Here is a 15775-nt window from a genome sequence, read left to right as displayed (position 1 = left end):
AACACCTTATACACACGGTCACACATATAAGCGCAGATGCACTCCAGCACACATAGATAAAAACTCACACATTCACTCACACATGCAAATGCATTACAACACTGCACATTAACACAAACACAAGTTGATGCATCTACATCTTTGACACATGACTAACATGATGGTCCTAAGAGATACAAAATCTCTTTATTAGTGTGTTTTGGAGCCAGAACTAATGATGTTCATACACAGATAAAAAGATAGAGTTTTTACAACTTTAACTAACAGGGATATTGTGATGCCTATTTCTCTCATTTAATTTACATAGGCCTGAGAAACAGGCGAACAAACGGAAAAGCACATTTTGAAACCAGAATGGGCGATTTAGCCACTGTTTTGGAGGCGGAGCCTCGAGACTGAATATTATCCCTCCCAGATAAAGTCTTCCAGTTTACACTCAGGAGGCATACTTTGTATAGACTAAATACAAGCTCATGTGAAAATAAAAGAACCTCTTAAAGGAGATCTGTAAGCTTTAAAACTCTGTTGGAAGGTGACTGTATCCATTTGGAAATTACTGAAATTAGTTATTAATTTAATTTATTTAGGGTTGGACATATGCTGCAGGTTACAAGGTGAGAAAACATCCGTAATTCCTTAATTTGTAAAAGAAAACATTCCAAACTAAAAATAAAACAAATCTTAACTCAGCAATAGCATGCAACATGTAACATACTCAAATATAGTTTCTGAGTACAAAATTGGAACTCACTGTAAAAGTGTCACCAAGTAATATACGTATAAAACAGACCGAAAATAAAAACACAATCATACAAGTGCTAAAACAAGAGACTAATGCGAATATAATCTGTACAAATTCCAGATGAGGAACTATTTATTGTTTCAGAATACTAAATTAAAGTCATTGTACACTGTATTTCCTTATCAATATAAACATTTAGAAATTGCTACTAATTCATTCACTTTTAAGTAGCCATATTTCAACAAGATAAATCACTGTCCCCTTTCCTTTGGTGGTTGTCACCGAAATCTATCACCAGACCACATGAAAAAACTGCAGGTTTTAGTGTAAATGTTTAGTCCAGTTTAATCCAGCTTCCTGCTACAATGGAACACATTATTACCACACAATCATAAGAGCAGCAATCACACTTATTGCACAATAACACTTTCATGCTAGTGTTACTTTCACAGTGCACAATACATTCCATTCACAGCTACATCAGCAGCTGAGTGTGAAAAGCACTATTTAAAAAAAAAAAAACATTTTTTTTTTTTAATTTTTAACAGCAAACACGACACAGATTTTGATTAGTAAATAGGCCTATCAGCTTTTACCTATTCTTTCTACCTGTTCTTTCAGGCTTATTTTTTCAATCAGATGCATTTCGTTTACTCAAAATAACCTTTCAAATGTATTTTGACTTTAAAAAATATTTAAAAACAGAATTTATTTCTTGTTACCCAGCTGCAATAAGACGTACTGTATAACAGCTACATATATATAAACCAATGCATTTTAGATTATGTCCTTTGCAAATTTTACATAAATGAGAGCTATTTATTTCACTTCAGGGAATATTTTTCAGTGTATGTCAATTTCTGTATGCTATTAAGCAGATGTCGACCTTTACAGCAGAGCATATTGAGACCTGCTATGAAATAGCTTACTATAGATGAACTTAAAGATAACAAACCCATTTTCAGAAGATCAGATTTAAAATGATAAATCTTTATCTAAGTTCTCTGTAGCATTTTAAGACTTAAAATACAGTGGAGAAATTGAATAGACAAGACTAACATAATTCCTTGATAAAAATACCCTTCATTTTGAAATAATCTCAATGGAATAACCACAATGGAGTAACAGATAAATTATAAACACTTTTATTCAACCATTTTACATTTATTATATACACAACAGGGCAGACAACAATGACTCTCCTACTAAACATTTAAAGAATCATAAATTATGTTCACACTCTGCTGAGATTTTTCCCTTTTTCCTCCTGATTTATTTTTTTTATGACTGAATTGCAAGGCTGCATATGTCAGATTCTCATCATCAGTGTCCTAAAAAAAAAAAGGTTACCAAAATGATAAAAGACTTCTTGTATTTGAATTCACCATTTAACCATTAGCGGTGACATAGATATAGGCTACACTTATTCACTTATTGTTTAATTAAAGCAACATGAAAGTAGAAAACTAACAGTAATTAGTAAATGCAATTTAGATCTGAACAAAACAATGACATTTAAATCCCAATGACATTTAAAGCATTACTAAAGATAGATAATATAGACAGCTAATTCATCCTCTTACCTGAGCACTTGATTGCCCTCTCACTTGGTTGTCTTGTCCAGAACATTGCACTATATGAAAAAGATGCAGAAACAGCTAAGTATTTTCAAAGACAAATAAAAACAAATGCTACCAGGCTTATTCAGACACTGTTCACACATACCTTTCTTAAATATAAAACCCAGGAGAGCAAAGATTATAACTCCACAAAGTCCTAAAGCACATGCCAAACCAAGCACTGCTGGACAGAGCCTTTCTTCTGAAATGTCTTCTGAAATATACACATAATGTTTCTAGATTAATTATGAACACATAAAAGTTTGGTATTATAAATACTTTTTTGTCTCAACAGTAAATAAATGAAAGCAGTGATTCTTTACCATTCTTCACTTGTTTTGTACTATTTTCAAAGCATTTTTGTTGACACTCTGTGGAGTCATAATCAGACTTTGATATTTTTGATGTTGAATCTTGAGGACGTACTTAAAAAATAGTAATAAATAAGTAAATACAGACTTTAACTCATTCAGAGATGCACAAATATCTTATAAATATCTTATTCTATTTTGTAATTTACAAATGTGCATTATTTTCATAAATAGTCTCAATGCAATATAACTCACATTATAATGCATTGTTTTTGTAGGACTGACAGTCAATGTGATCAATTATTTTGAAATTTTACCTTTAATGATTAGATGTGTTCCACTTCCAAATTCAATATAAAATGCTTTTACTCCACAATAGTACACTGCTTCATCTGATTGAATGATGCCTGAAATTGTCAGATTGGAGATCCCGCCCAATCTCTTGCCCCAGAATCGATCGTTTTTGAATTGACCATAAAATATGGGTTCTTGCAATTTATAAAATGCTGACATGACACGAGGTTGTTGTCCAGCAATTTGCTTATACCAAAAAATGTCATCTTTATTAGAATAACACTGCAGAGTCACAGTACTGCCAAGTGCCACAGTTATGACTTTATCTGGCTGATCAACACGAGGATGTGCAGTACCTAAAAAATTAATCATGTCCACAGGTTAAGACATGAAATGTCCACACTACTGGATATTCAATATATATATAACTAATCTACAATATGCTTGCATTGTCTATGAAAATCATGAGCTCTAACATTAAATTATCACAGCAATAATTTTAAATAAATATTACAAAAGTGATGTTTTAAATAAAACAAATTGAAATAAAACATGACTTACGTAAAAAACAAAGAACCGTAACAAATGTCCAAAGAATCATTGTAAAAACACAACTGTTTTTCTGCTGCCCATTTACTCCATCAAAACAAGAAAATTGTCTTAATTTTTAAAGCAGGAGTTCCTTATATACTTCCTGGACTAACCACACTTACTTAGATTAATTATCATTGGTTGAGACACTTGAAGAGAGAGAGAGAGAGAGAGAGAGAGAGAGAGAGAGAGAGAGAGAGAGAGAGAGAGAGAGAGAGAGAGAGAGAGAGAGAGAGAGAGAGAGAGAGAGAGAGAGAGAGAGAGAGAGAGAGAGAGAGAGAAATGATTCTGTTTATTTTCCAGTCATCTTCTGATCTATAAAAAGGTCTGTCACATTTTGGGTTACACATAATGTTGTAACATTACTAGGTTTTCTTTGTAAGTTAAAAAAATGAGTTTATATAACTGAAGGCTGGCTACAGAATTAGAGTTTCTGCTCAAAAAGTAATGGATTAAAAAAATGTGAGTGTGAAAAATAAACCTAGTCATGTGAAAAAGTTAGGACACCCTATTGAATTCCATGGGTTTTTTCTGTATCAGGAGATAATAAAACATTATCTTGTTCTTGACAAGTCATAAAATTTAAAAAATAATTTTTTGCACTTTGTCATTATTTATTTAACAAAAATAAATCAAAAATGGTAAATCCCATGTGTGACAAAGTTAGGACACCCTTACTCTTAACATTGGAATTAAGAGTGTAAGTAATGGTCAGACACTGCTATTAAAATACCTTTGATTAACTGATCAACAGCAAGTGTGTGCACCTCCATAAAGGAAGAGGTTTTGGCAGTTTTGCTGGTCTGGAGCCTTCAGGTGTGTGTTAACACAGTGCCAATGAAGAGTAAGACATCATAATGATCTTAGAGAAGCAATTGTTGCTGGTCATCAATCTGGGATGAGTATTACATCCATTTCCAAACAATTTGAAGTCCATTCTTCCACAGTGAGGAAGTGGGAGACATTCAAAACAGACACCAATCCTCCCAAGAGTGGGCATCCCAGCAAATTCACTCCAAGATCAGACCGTGTAACACTCAGAGAAATGGCAGACAACCCAAGAACTACACCTCAGACTCTACAGGCCTCAGTTAACATGTTAAATTATAACGTTCATGACAGTACAATTAGAAAAATATGGGACAAAAATGGCATGTTTGGAAGGCTTGCCAGAAGAAATCCTCTGAAAACCTAAAGAACATATCAACACAAACACCTCATACCAAAAGTCACATGCTGGTGAAGGCCTGATAATTTTGGGCTTGTTTTGTAGCCACATGACCTAAGCACCTCACAGTAATTAAATCAATCATGAACTCCTCTGTATGCCAAAGTATTCAAGAGTCAAATGTGAGGACGTCCATCCGACAGCTAAACTTGGCCAACATTGGGTCACGCAACAGGACAATGATCCCAAGCACACCAGCAAATCTACAACAGAACAGCCGAAAAAGTAAAGTCAAGACTTTATCCTGACTCAAATGCTGTGGCGAGAGCTGTGCATAAGCAAAATGTCTAATGCCCAAAATTCCTCCAGAACAATGTGAGAGACTGCTACAGTCATACAGAAAATCAATACATTAAGTTATTGCTGCTAGAAGTTGATCTACAGGCCAATTAATCATAGGGTGTCCTAACTTTGTCACACATGACTTTTCCATCTTGGCTGTATTTTTGTCAAATAAATTATGACACGGTGTGATTTGTCATGCCAAAGATCAGGTAATTTTTTTATTATGTCCTCCTACAGAAAGGCATGGAATACAATAGGGTGTCTTAACTTTTTCACATGTATATAAATATACTTTAACACATGCACATATATTTACACTTTCACATTTATTCTTAATTCTTACATATCTACATTCTAACATATAGATATATTGTCACCTTCACATACAGTCATGTGAAAAAAGTTAGGACACCCTATTGAATTCCATGCCTTTCTGTAGGAGGACATAAAAATTACCTGATCCTTGGCAGGCCTTAAAATTTGGAAAATAAAACCTCAGATGAACAATATCTCCTGACATATCACACTGTGTCATAATTTATTTAGCAAAAATACAGCCAAGACGGAAAAGCCATGTGTGACAAAGTTAGGACACCATATGATTAATTTGCCTGTAGATCCACTTTTAGCAGCAATAACTTAAAGTTATTATTTTCTGTATGACTTTATCAGTCTCTCACATTGGTCTGGATGAATGTTGGACCACTTTTTTTTTTTTTACAATGTTGCTCCAGTTTTTTGAGGTTTGTGGGCATTTTGTTTACGCACAGCTCTCGCCACAGCATTTGAGTCAGGATGAGGTCTTGACTTTGAATGGGCCATTGCAACACCTTGATTCTTTTCTTTTTCGGCTGTTCTGTTGTAGATTTGCTGGTGTGCTTGGGATCATTGTCCTGTTGCATGACCCAGTGTTAGCCAAGCTTTAGCTGTCGGATGAACATCCTCACATTTGACTCCAGAATACTTTGGTATGCCCTACTTGTCCCATATTTCTCTAAATGTTCTGTCATGAACGTTATAATTTAACATGTTAACTGAGGCCTGTAGAGTCTGAGGTGTAGTTCCTGGGTTGTCTGCCATTTCTCTGAGTGTTACACGGTGTGATCTTGGGGTGAATTTGCTGGGATGCCCACTCCTGGGAGGATTGGTTTCTGTTTTGAATGTCTTCCACTTGTGAATAAACATCCTCACTGTGGAATAATGGACTTCAAATTGTTTGGAAATAGCTGTAATACTCTTCCCAGATTGATGACAGCAACAATTGCTTCTCTGAGATTATTACTGATGTTTTACCTCCTTGGCATTGTGTTAACACACACTTGAAGGCTCCAGACCAGCAAAACTGCCAAAACCTCTTCTTTTATGGAGGTGCACACACTTGCTGTTGATCAGTTAATCAAAGGCATTTGATTAGCAGTTTTGGATTTGGATATATATCAAGCTGTTTTGTGCCCATTGTAGAAGACCTTAAAGATGTTTGGTCAAATTGAGCTCTCAATAATCACAATAAAATAACCTGATAAATAATACACTCCATATTTATTCAGCTTACCATTTTACATTCATTATATACAGCACAACAGGGCAAATAATAACTCATACTAAACATTCAAAGAATCATAAATTATCAGACTTTCACAATCACAGCTTTCTCTCTTTCCTCCAGATTTTTTCAGACTGAATCGCAAGGCTGCATATGTCAAAGTGTTCTGAAGATAAAAGGTTAGCAAAATGATTAAAGACTTCTTGTATTTAAATTCACCACATGTATAAGTATAAAGCAAACTATTAATGATGATATAGGCTACCCTTATTCACTTATTAATTAATTAAAGCAACATGAAAGAAAACTAACAGTAATAAGTAAATGCAATTTTGCTGTTGGAGCTGAAAAAAAAAAAAAAAAAAAAACACCCAAGTTTGACAGTCCAAACTATTCAAAATGACTTTTAAAGCATTACTAAAGGTATAGATTCCACTTTAATATAGACAGCAAATTCATCGTCTTACCTGAGCACTTGACTGCCCTCTCACTTGGTTGTCTTGTTCAGAATCTTGCACTGTATGAAAAAGATGCAGAAACAATTATAAGCATTTTCAAAGATAAATGGAAGAAAAAATGAGAAGAAAAGACAAAACTCTACCAGATTTATTCAGACACTGTTTACATATACCTTTCTTAAATATAAAACCCAGGAGAGCAAAGATCAGAACTCCACAAAGTCCTAAAGCACATGCCAAACCAAGCACTGCTGGACAGAGCCTTTCTTCTGAAATGTCTTCTAAAATATACACATAAAGTTTCTAGATTAATTATGAACACATAAAAGTTTGGTATTATAAACACTTTTCTGTCTCAACAGTAAATAAATGAAAGCAGTGATTGTTTACCATTCTTCACTTGTTTTGTACTATTTCCAAAGCATTTTTGTTGACACTCTGTGGAGTCATAATCAGACTTTGATATTTTTGATGTTGAATCTTGAGGACGTACTTAAAAAATAGTAATAAATAAGTAAATACAGACTTTAACTCTTTCAGAGATGCACAAATATCTTATAAATATCTTATTCTATTTTGTAATTTACAAATGTGCATTATTTTCATAAATAGTCTCAATGCAATATAACTCACATTATAATGCATTGTTTTTGTAGGACTGACAGTCAATGTGATCAATTATTTTGAAATTTTACCTTTAATGATTAGATGTGTTCCACTTCCAAATTCAATATAAAATGATTGTACTCCACAATAGTACACTGCTTCATCTGATTGAATGATGCCTGAAATTGTCAGATTGGAGATCCCGCCCAATCTCTTGCCCCAGAATCGATCGTTTTTGAATTGACCATAAAATATGGGTTCTTGCAATTTATAAAATGCTGACAGGACACGAGGTTGTTGTCCAGCAATTTGCTTATACCAAAAAATGTCATCTTTATTAGAATAACACTGCAGAGTCACAGTGCTGCCAAGTGCCACAGTTATGACTTTATCTGGCTGATCAACACGAGGATGTGCAGTACCTAAAAAATTAATCATGTCCACAGGTTTAGACATGAAATGTCCACACTACTGGATATTCAATATATATATAACTAATCTACAATATGCTTGCATTGTCTATGAAAATCATGAGCTCTAACATTAAATTATCACATAAATATTTCAAAAGTGATGTTTTAAATAAAACAAATTGAAATAAAACATGACTTACGCAAAATACAAAGAACCGTAACAAATGTCCAAAGAATCATTGTAAAAATAACACAACTGTTTTTCTGCTGCCCATTTACTCCATCAAAACAAGAAAATAGTTTTAATTTTAAAGCAGGACTTCCTTATATACTTCCTGGACTAACCACACTTACTCAGATTAATTATCATTGGTTGAGACACTTGAAAAGAGAGAGAGAGAGAGAGAGAGAGAGAGAGAGAGACATCTCCACTACTGAATCATCCTCAAACTCGACTCAACAGCAGTGTGTCAACACACAATCTCAGAGCCCTTTCATCCCTGCAATCCGTCAGTCTCCTCAAGCCCACCAGAACTTTAGGAGGAAGGACAGCAGCATCAAGATTCATCCCCCAGCTACAACACCATCCTTGAGCAACGGAAGAGAACAGAAGAGAAAAGACAACATCGTCATCCTCTGCGACTCTAACGGCCATCACCTTGACCCTAGACAACTGTTTCCGGGGAGATCAGTGAAGAAGTTCTGGTGTCCCACCTCACACTCTGCTTTAAGACTGCTGCAAGATGGTGCATTGGGTGCCCCGTCACACATCATTCTTCACACTGGGACGAACGACCTTAGTACCAGAAAGGTGGATGTTACTAAAGCCCTGTCCAACGTGGTGAAAACAGCTAGCAGAATCTACCCCACAGCCAAAGTCATCATCTCTACCCTTCTACCTCGCAGAGACGTACCACAAAAGATCATAAACACAATCAACGCGGAGATAGCTGGAATCTGTGCTTCAATGATGAATGTCCACATAGCCGACCATCAGCGCATCACCCACAAGCATCTGTATGACCACATCCACATTCATCGAGAGGGCATGAGACTGTTTGCAAAAACCATCAAGGAAACAGCCCTGAAACCCCCTCAGAAGACACTTTCTGATCAGGAGGAGAGGGTAAGACAGTTTCCCGGCAGACAGTCAGACAGCTACGCCGCTGTAGTAGCAGGTAGAGGTAGAACAGACACCAGCGACCTTAACCAGATTAAAAACATGCTGAAGATGATATGTGACAACCTGTTAGCTTAACTACTTAAAGTGTGTCTGTAGTTTAATATTATTATTTCTTAATAACTTTTATTTGATGCATTTCTATTTGATTATTTCATATTTGACAAGTTGTAACACTGATTCACCCATGATATTTATTTATTTTATGTATAACCTCTATACTTAATTTCGAACTGATTATTTATATTTTAAAACACGATTTGGTCATGAATTTATACATTATTCTGGTAAATACAATACTCACCAATGACATCATTTAAAATAACATGTTATAATATTCAAGGGATGTTCTCTTCAGCTTTTGGAGAGAAAAGTACTAATCCTGATTTTGTTAATGCTGTACATAGTTCAGATATAATTATATTACTTGAGACATGGAGTCGTTTAGACTCCAAAACTTATACCCCTTCAAACTACAGAGAGCTACGTATTCCCTCAATTAAACAGCCTAATGTGAAAAACGGAAGAGATTCAGGAGGAATTATAGTTTGGTTCAAAGAACATCTGTGGCATTATATTCAGCCTATGAAAAAGGGAAAAACACATATTTGGATAAAACTTAAAAAAGAGATTTTGTGTTTAGATGAGGACCTGTACCTGTGTGCCACATATATCCCCCCATATGAGTCACCTTATTATAACAAAGACATCTTCTCAACCCTTCAATCAGAGATAAATTACTTTCAATCTATCGGTTCAGTTCTATTAATGGGAGATCTGAATGCCAGAACAGGGAAGGAAGTGGACTACATCAGCTCAGATGGAGACAAATATATAAATGGTTCATTTAATCATCAACACAAACTCTTTACTAAAACACGCCAGAATTATGATAACATAATTAACAGACATGGAAAACAAGTCCTGCAGCTCTGCAAAAGCCTGGGCCTATATATAGTTAATGGCAGAATAAAAGGTGACTCCCTGGGTCGATTTACATACTGCTCATATTTAGGCAGCAGCACAGTAGACTACGCCATCACAGATATAGACCAAAGTAAAATCAATTATTTCACTGTGATGCCACAGCTGCCATTTTCAGACCATAGCCACATAGTCCTCAGTCTCAACAGATCAGTGAATCATCTGCCCTCTTTAAAACAAAAAGTTAAACTATATCCACTCCCCCCCAAATTTAAATGGAGCAAAGACAGTCCTGCCCAGTATGAAGCTGCGCTCCACAGCACCCAAGTTGACAACATGATAAACTTATTTCTCCTGACTACATTTAGTGAAGAGAAGAGAAGTATCAGTTTAGCAACTGAACAGTTAACTCAAATCTTTTCTACAGTGGTCAGAAAAGCCCTCAGAAAAAGAAAAAAATTCAGATGCAAAGAATTGGCTAAAGATGTTTGGTTCGATAAAGAATGCCAAAAACTAAGAAAAGAATTACGATCATTATCAAATAAAAAACACAGAGACCCAGCAAACCAACAAATACGAGCCACATATCAACAAACCCTCAAAATATACAAGTCACTGCTAATACAGAAGAAAACTGATCACATAAAAATAAAAATAAACAAAATTGAGGAGGCAATCGATCAAAATTATTTTTGGGACCTATGGAAAAATTTAGAAAAATCCAAAGAGACCAAACACCTTCCCATCTATGACCCAAAAATCTGGACTCAACATTTTGGAAAACTCTATTCACTAAACGAACCAACCCCCACCCAAAAACATCTGACTTCCCAACTAAATAACCTGGAATACACTATTAAAGACAGGCTAAATCATTTAGACAAGCCCATAGAATTAACTGAGCTGACAGAGAAGATGAAATCCCTAAAAATGAAGAAATCAAGTGGCTTAGATGGAATATCTAATGAGATGCTGAAACACAGCAGCCCCAAACTGACAGTTGCTGTCCTAAAATTATTCAACCTTTTATTAAAATCTGGACACTTTCCTGAGATCTGGAAAGAGAACCTGATTACCCCAATTTTTAAACAAGGAGATAAGTATGACCCAAATAATTATAGAGGCATTACAGTGAGCAGTAACCTCGGAAAACTATTCTGTTCGATCATTAATGACAGATTAATTCAGTTCATCCAAGAACACAAAATTTTAAACAATTGTCAAATTGGATTTATGCCTAAACAGAGAACTTCAAATCACGTTTACACACTCCACACACTTATACAAAAATATGTTCACCAAACAAAACAAGGGAAAATATTTGGCTGCTTCATTGATTTTAAAAAAGCCTTCGATTCGGTATGGCATAATGGACTTTTTCTAAAACTAATTCAAAGCGGAATAGGAGGAAAGACATATGACATCATAAAAGACATATACAACGGAAACAAATGCTGTGTCAAAATCAGTGACAAACGGACTGATTATTTCAGTCAGACCAAAGGAGTCCGTCAAGGCTGCAACCTGAGCCCGACTCTATTTAATATCTACATAAATGAATTGGCATCAAAACTCGAAAAGTCCTCTAATCCTGGCCTGACCCTAGAGGGCAAAGAAATCAAATGCCTCCTGTACGCCGATGATCTTCTGCTCTTGTCACCTCATGAAGAGGGGCTACATGAAAGCCTCTCAATTTTAGAAAATTACAGTAGAGACTGGGCCTTACCAATAAACATGGAGAAATCCAAAATAATGATCTTTCAGAAAAAGCCTCGCCTTACTGACAAAAAGTATAGTTTCACAATCGGGGGAACACTTATTAATCATGTCACATGTTATAATTATTTGGGTCTCACAATCTCAGCTTCGGGTAAATTGGATCTGGCAATAAAACATCTGACCGATAAGGCACGTAGGGCTTATTACACAATTAGAAAATCACTATTCAAATTCAACCCACCCATTAAATTGTGGCTGAAAATCTTTGACAGCATCATCAAACCCATTCTTCTGTATGGCTGTGAAATCTGGGCCCCCAAATTTAAACTAAACTATGATTCTTGGGATAAAAACCCCACTGAAATTTTCCACCTCGAGTTCTGCAAGAACATCCTGGGACTCCACAGAAACGCCCCTAATCTCGGCTGCAGGGCAGAATTGGGCAGATTCCCCCTCCTAGCAGAAATCCAGAAGAGAACAGCGAAGTTCTGGTTCCATCTGTCTGACACACTGACAGACGGCTACCATCACTGTGCTCTTACTTACAGGGCAGGACACCCAGAGAGTGACCCCATGCAATATTTAGTGGAAAAACACCAACTAAATTCAACAATTCAGTTTAGACATGCAAAAGTTAAAGAAATTGGTAGATTAACCCAGGAAGAATATATCCATGATTGGCAAATCAAAATAGCACAAATTAACAAATTAAAGTACTTCTCCAGATTAAAGACTGGTTATCAATTGGCACCTTACTTGACCAAAATTAAAGATTATCATCAGAGAAAGCTCCTGACAAAGTATCGTCTAAGTGAGCATAGTCTATATGTAGAGACGGGTCGACACAAGCAGAGCTGGAGAGCCAGAGAGCTAAGACTGTGTTCTCACTGCACAGATGGACTTATAGAGGATGAGCTGCATTTCCTTACGGAGTGCAGCAAATATAAAAACATCAGAGACGCCTATTTTACCAAAATAGCTCAAATTGTGCCTGATTTCCAACAAGTAAGCCACATAGACAAACTCGGTTATATCTTGGGAGAGAAAGACAAGTGTATCCATTTAGCAGCGCAGTATGTTTCCTCCTGCCACATTATGAGGGACAAAGGCTGAACCCCCCTTTTCCTTATCACTGCTCTCTGTAGATATTTACATGATATTTGCTATTGTTTTTGTTTTCTTTTTTATGCATTTATTTATTTATTTATGTATTTATTGTTGTTGTTCACTGTTTATTGCTTTGGCAACATTGTACTATTATACAGTCATGCCAATAAAGCTCAATTGAATTGAATTGAATTGAATTGAATTGAATTGAGAGAGAGAGAGAGAGAGAGAGAGAGAGAGAGAGAGAGAGAGAGAGAGAGAGAGAGAGAGAGAGAGAGAGAGAGAGAGAGAGAGAGAGAGAGAAATGATTCTCTTTATTTTCTCTTTATTTTATTTTATCTTCTGATCGATAAAACAAAGGTCTGTCACATTTTGGGTTACCCATAATGTTGTAACGTTTTCTTTGTAAGTTTCTATTACTGAGGGCTGGCTACAGAATTAGAGAGTTCCTGCTCAAAAAGTAATGTTTTTGACAGGTCATAAAATTAAATAAATAAATAAAAAAACCTCAGATGCCTTCAAACAATTCGTTCAGATTGCTGATTAATTCAAGAATGAATCAAGTGCCTGTCTTTATTAATGGACCACTGAATCATTGACTCAAATGATTCATTCAGAAGCGCTGTATCATTCAGTAACGAAACACTGCTATGTGTTGCTCAGAGATGCGTTACTGTTCTGCTGTGATTTTTGTTTTGAACTATGTTTGTTAACCAAATCAGCAAAAACAGTCAACACTGACAATATTGTACTAACATGTATATTAACTAGCCTACTCATTTGAACTCTTAATATAAAATCAGTGTCAAATTTACAATCGCGGTTTTTGGGGAAAACTGCATTCTCTTGGTTGTGTCATGTAGTACAATTATTTATCTTCTGTGTGTAGTTGTGTTTATTTGCGTTGATTTCTCCACGAGATTGTCTCACAATTAGACATGACCTCGAAGCATTATTATCAATTTTATGACTGCTATAAATTCTAACAGTAGTGTTTATTGTTAGAAAATATTTCTATTTTAAATAAATTCTGTTCTTTTTAACTTTTTATTTATCAGTATCCTGAAAAAAGTATCACTGTTTCCAGCACAGATAATAAATCAGTATATTAGAACGATTTCTGAAGGATCATGTGACACTGAATACTAGAGTAATGATGCTATAAAATTCAGCTTTGATCACACAACTAAAGTCGATTTTGAATGTATATTGAAATAGAAGAACGTTGTTTTACATCGTAATAATATTTCAAAATATACCTTTTTTTCTGTATATTTGATCAAATAAATGCAGGCTTGATGAGCATTAGAAACATATTTTAAATACATTGAAAATTTTACTGATCCCAAACTTTTGACTGGCAGTGTATAAATCTAACATATTTTTCCTTAATATATACATGTATGTGTGTATTTATATGTACATAACAAATATACAGTATAGGACCTCATCTACGAAATGAATGTATGGCAAAAAATTAGGCGTATGGTCGTTTTTTTCTATGCAAGTTTTTCAGTTAGCATTTACCTGTTAAATGACTGAAAGAAAATTATGAAGATTTTTCTGTGTATTTTAACAAATGCTATACCTGTGCCTGTGCAGGTGCTCTCCACATTGGGGTTTTTGGCTACCAGGACCTTTCAGCGAGAAATAGATCTGGTATTTCACAGCCAACTATCAGCAGAACTATGCCAGCAGTGTCAAGTCCCTTTCTCACCGTTATATCCAATTTCCATATGACAATGCTCAGCAAACTGTGATTAAAAGATAATTTAATGAGATTGCTGGGTTCCCTAATGTGATTGGGTGTAATTGACTGTACCCATGTGAGACTGAAAGCACTGTCCATGAATGGCTATGCATTCATCAATCGCTAACATTTTCACTCGATAAACTTACAAATTATTTGTGATGCCAGATTATCCCTTCTAAACATGGTAGCCATGGATGCACAAATCTTTCATTTTTCAAAAAAGTAGCGTTGGGACTTGGCTACAGGAGGGTGCATTGCAGGGCCGAGTCAGCTCCTCGGTGAGTATGTGGGTCAAAGATGAGACGTCACATCAGTAGAGTAGGAAGTCTGCAACATCATCCTTGCCTGTGGGGTTCTGCACAATATTGTGCAGAGTAACGGGGTGCCATTTGATGCTAAGATGCAACCAGAAGAACCTATGCCCAGAGAGCCATGGCCAGCATATCCCCAAAGAAATGGCATACAAGGAGACAGGACCTCATTCACCACTTCTAAAATACAAATTATTATATCTGGTAATTAAGTATGCCATTTAATAAGGAAAAAGGACAACACATGTGGCTTACAGAATTTTTTTATTTATGTAATGTACATTTCAGATTCTCATTTATCTCTTTCAATGTATCATTTATGGCTAGAAGTGCAATCTCAGCAATTGACTGACATATTGTGCTTTGTTTCTCCAGGACCTCTGCTGTAAGAACCCTGGGTCATGGTGTTTGGCCAGTTCTGGTGGGTGGAGGATACGTGCACTCTGTCACAGTTCGAGGTTGTCTGGTTTTCTGGATCCTGGCTGGTTTGTGTGCATGAGGGCTGGACATGACTGGTGCTCAGCTCTGACTAATCTGAAAGAGGAAAAAAATAAAGTCAAATGAGCACAACTGCCCATCTGTATCATTAATATAGACAGACATAATATAAGAGTGGCATTAGATTTTTTTTAACCTTTATCCTACATACACGTGTATCTGTGACTCTTCCGCCTCAATGCCTGAGACCTGG

General features: G+C 35.6%; 2 pseudogenes; both read right to left on the bottom strand.

The window, feature by feature from the left end:
- Window positions 1–1076: 1076 nt before the first annotated feature.
- LOC141288113 (uncharacterized) lies at window positions 1077–3567 on the bottom strand (annotated as a pseudogene).
- A 2533-nt stretch (window positions 3568–6100) lies between these two features.
- On the bottom strand, window positions 6101–8330 carry LOC141288112 (uncharacterized; annotated as a pseudogene).
- Window positions 8331–15775: the final 7445 nt, after the last annotated feature.

The sequence above is a fragment of the Garra rufa genome, chromosome 16 (genome assembly GCF_049309525.1).
Source record: "Garra rufa chromosome 16, GarRuf1.0, whole genome shotgun sequence".
NCBI classification, from domain to species: Eukaryota; Metazoa; Chordata; class Actinopteri; order Cypriniformes; family Cyprinidae; genus Garra; species Garra rufa.
The sequence above is the reverse complement of the archived record's forward strand: the minus strand, read 5'-3'. Positions and strand labels throughout refer to the sequence as shown.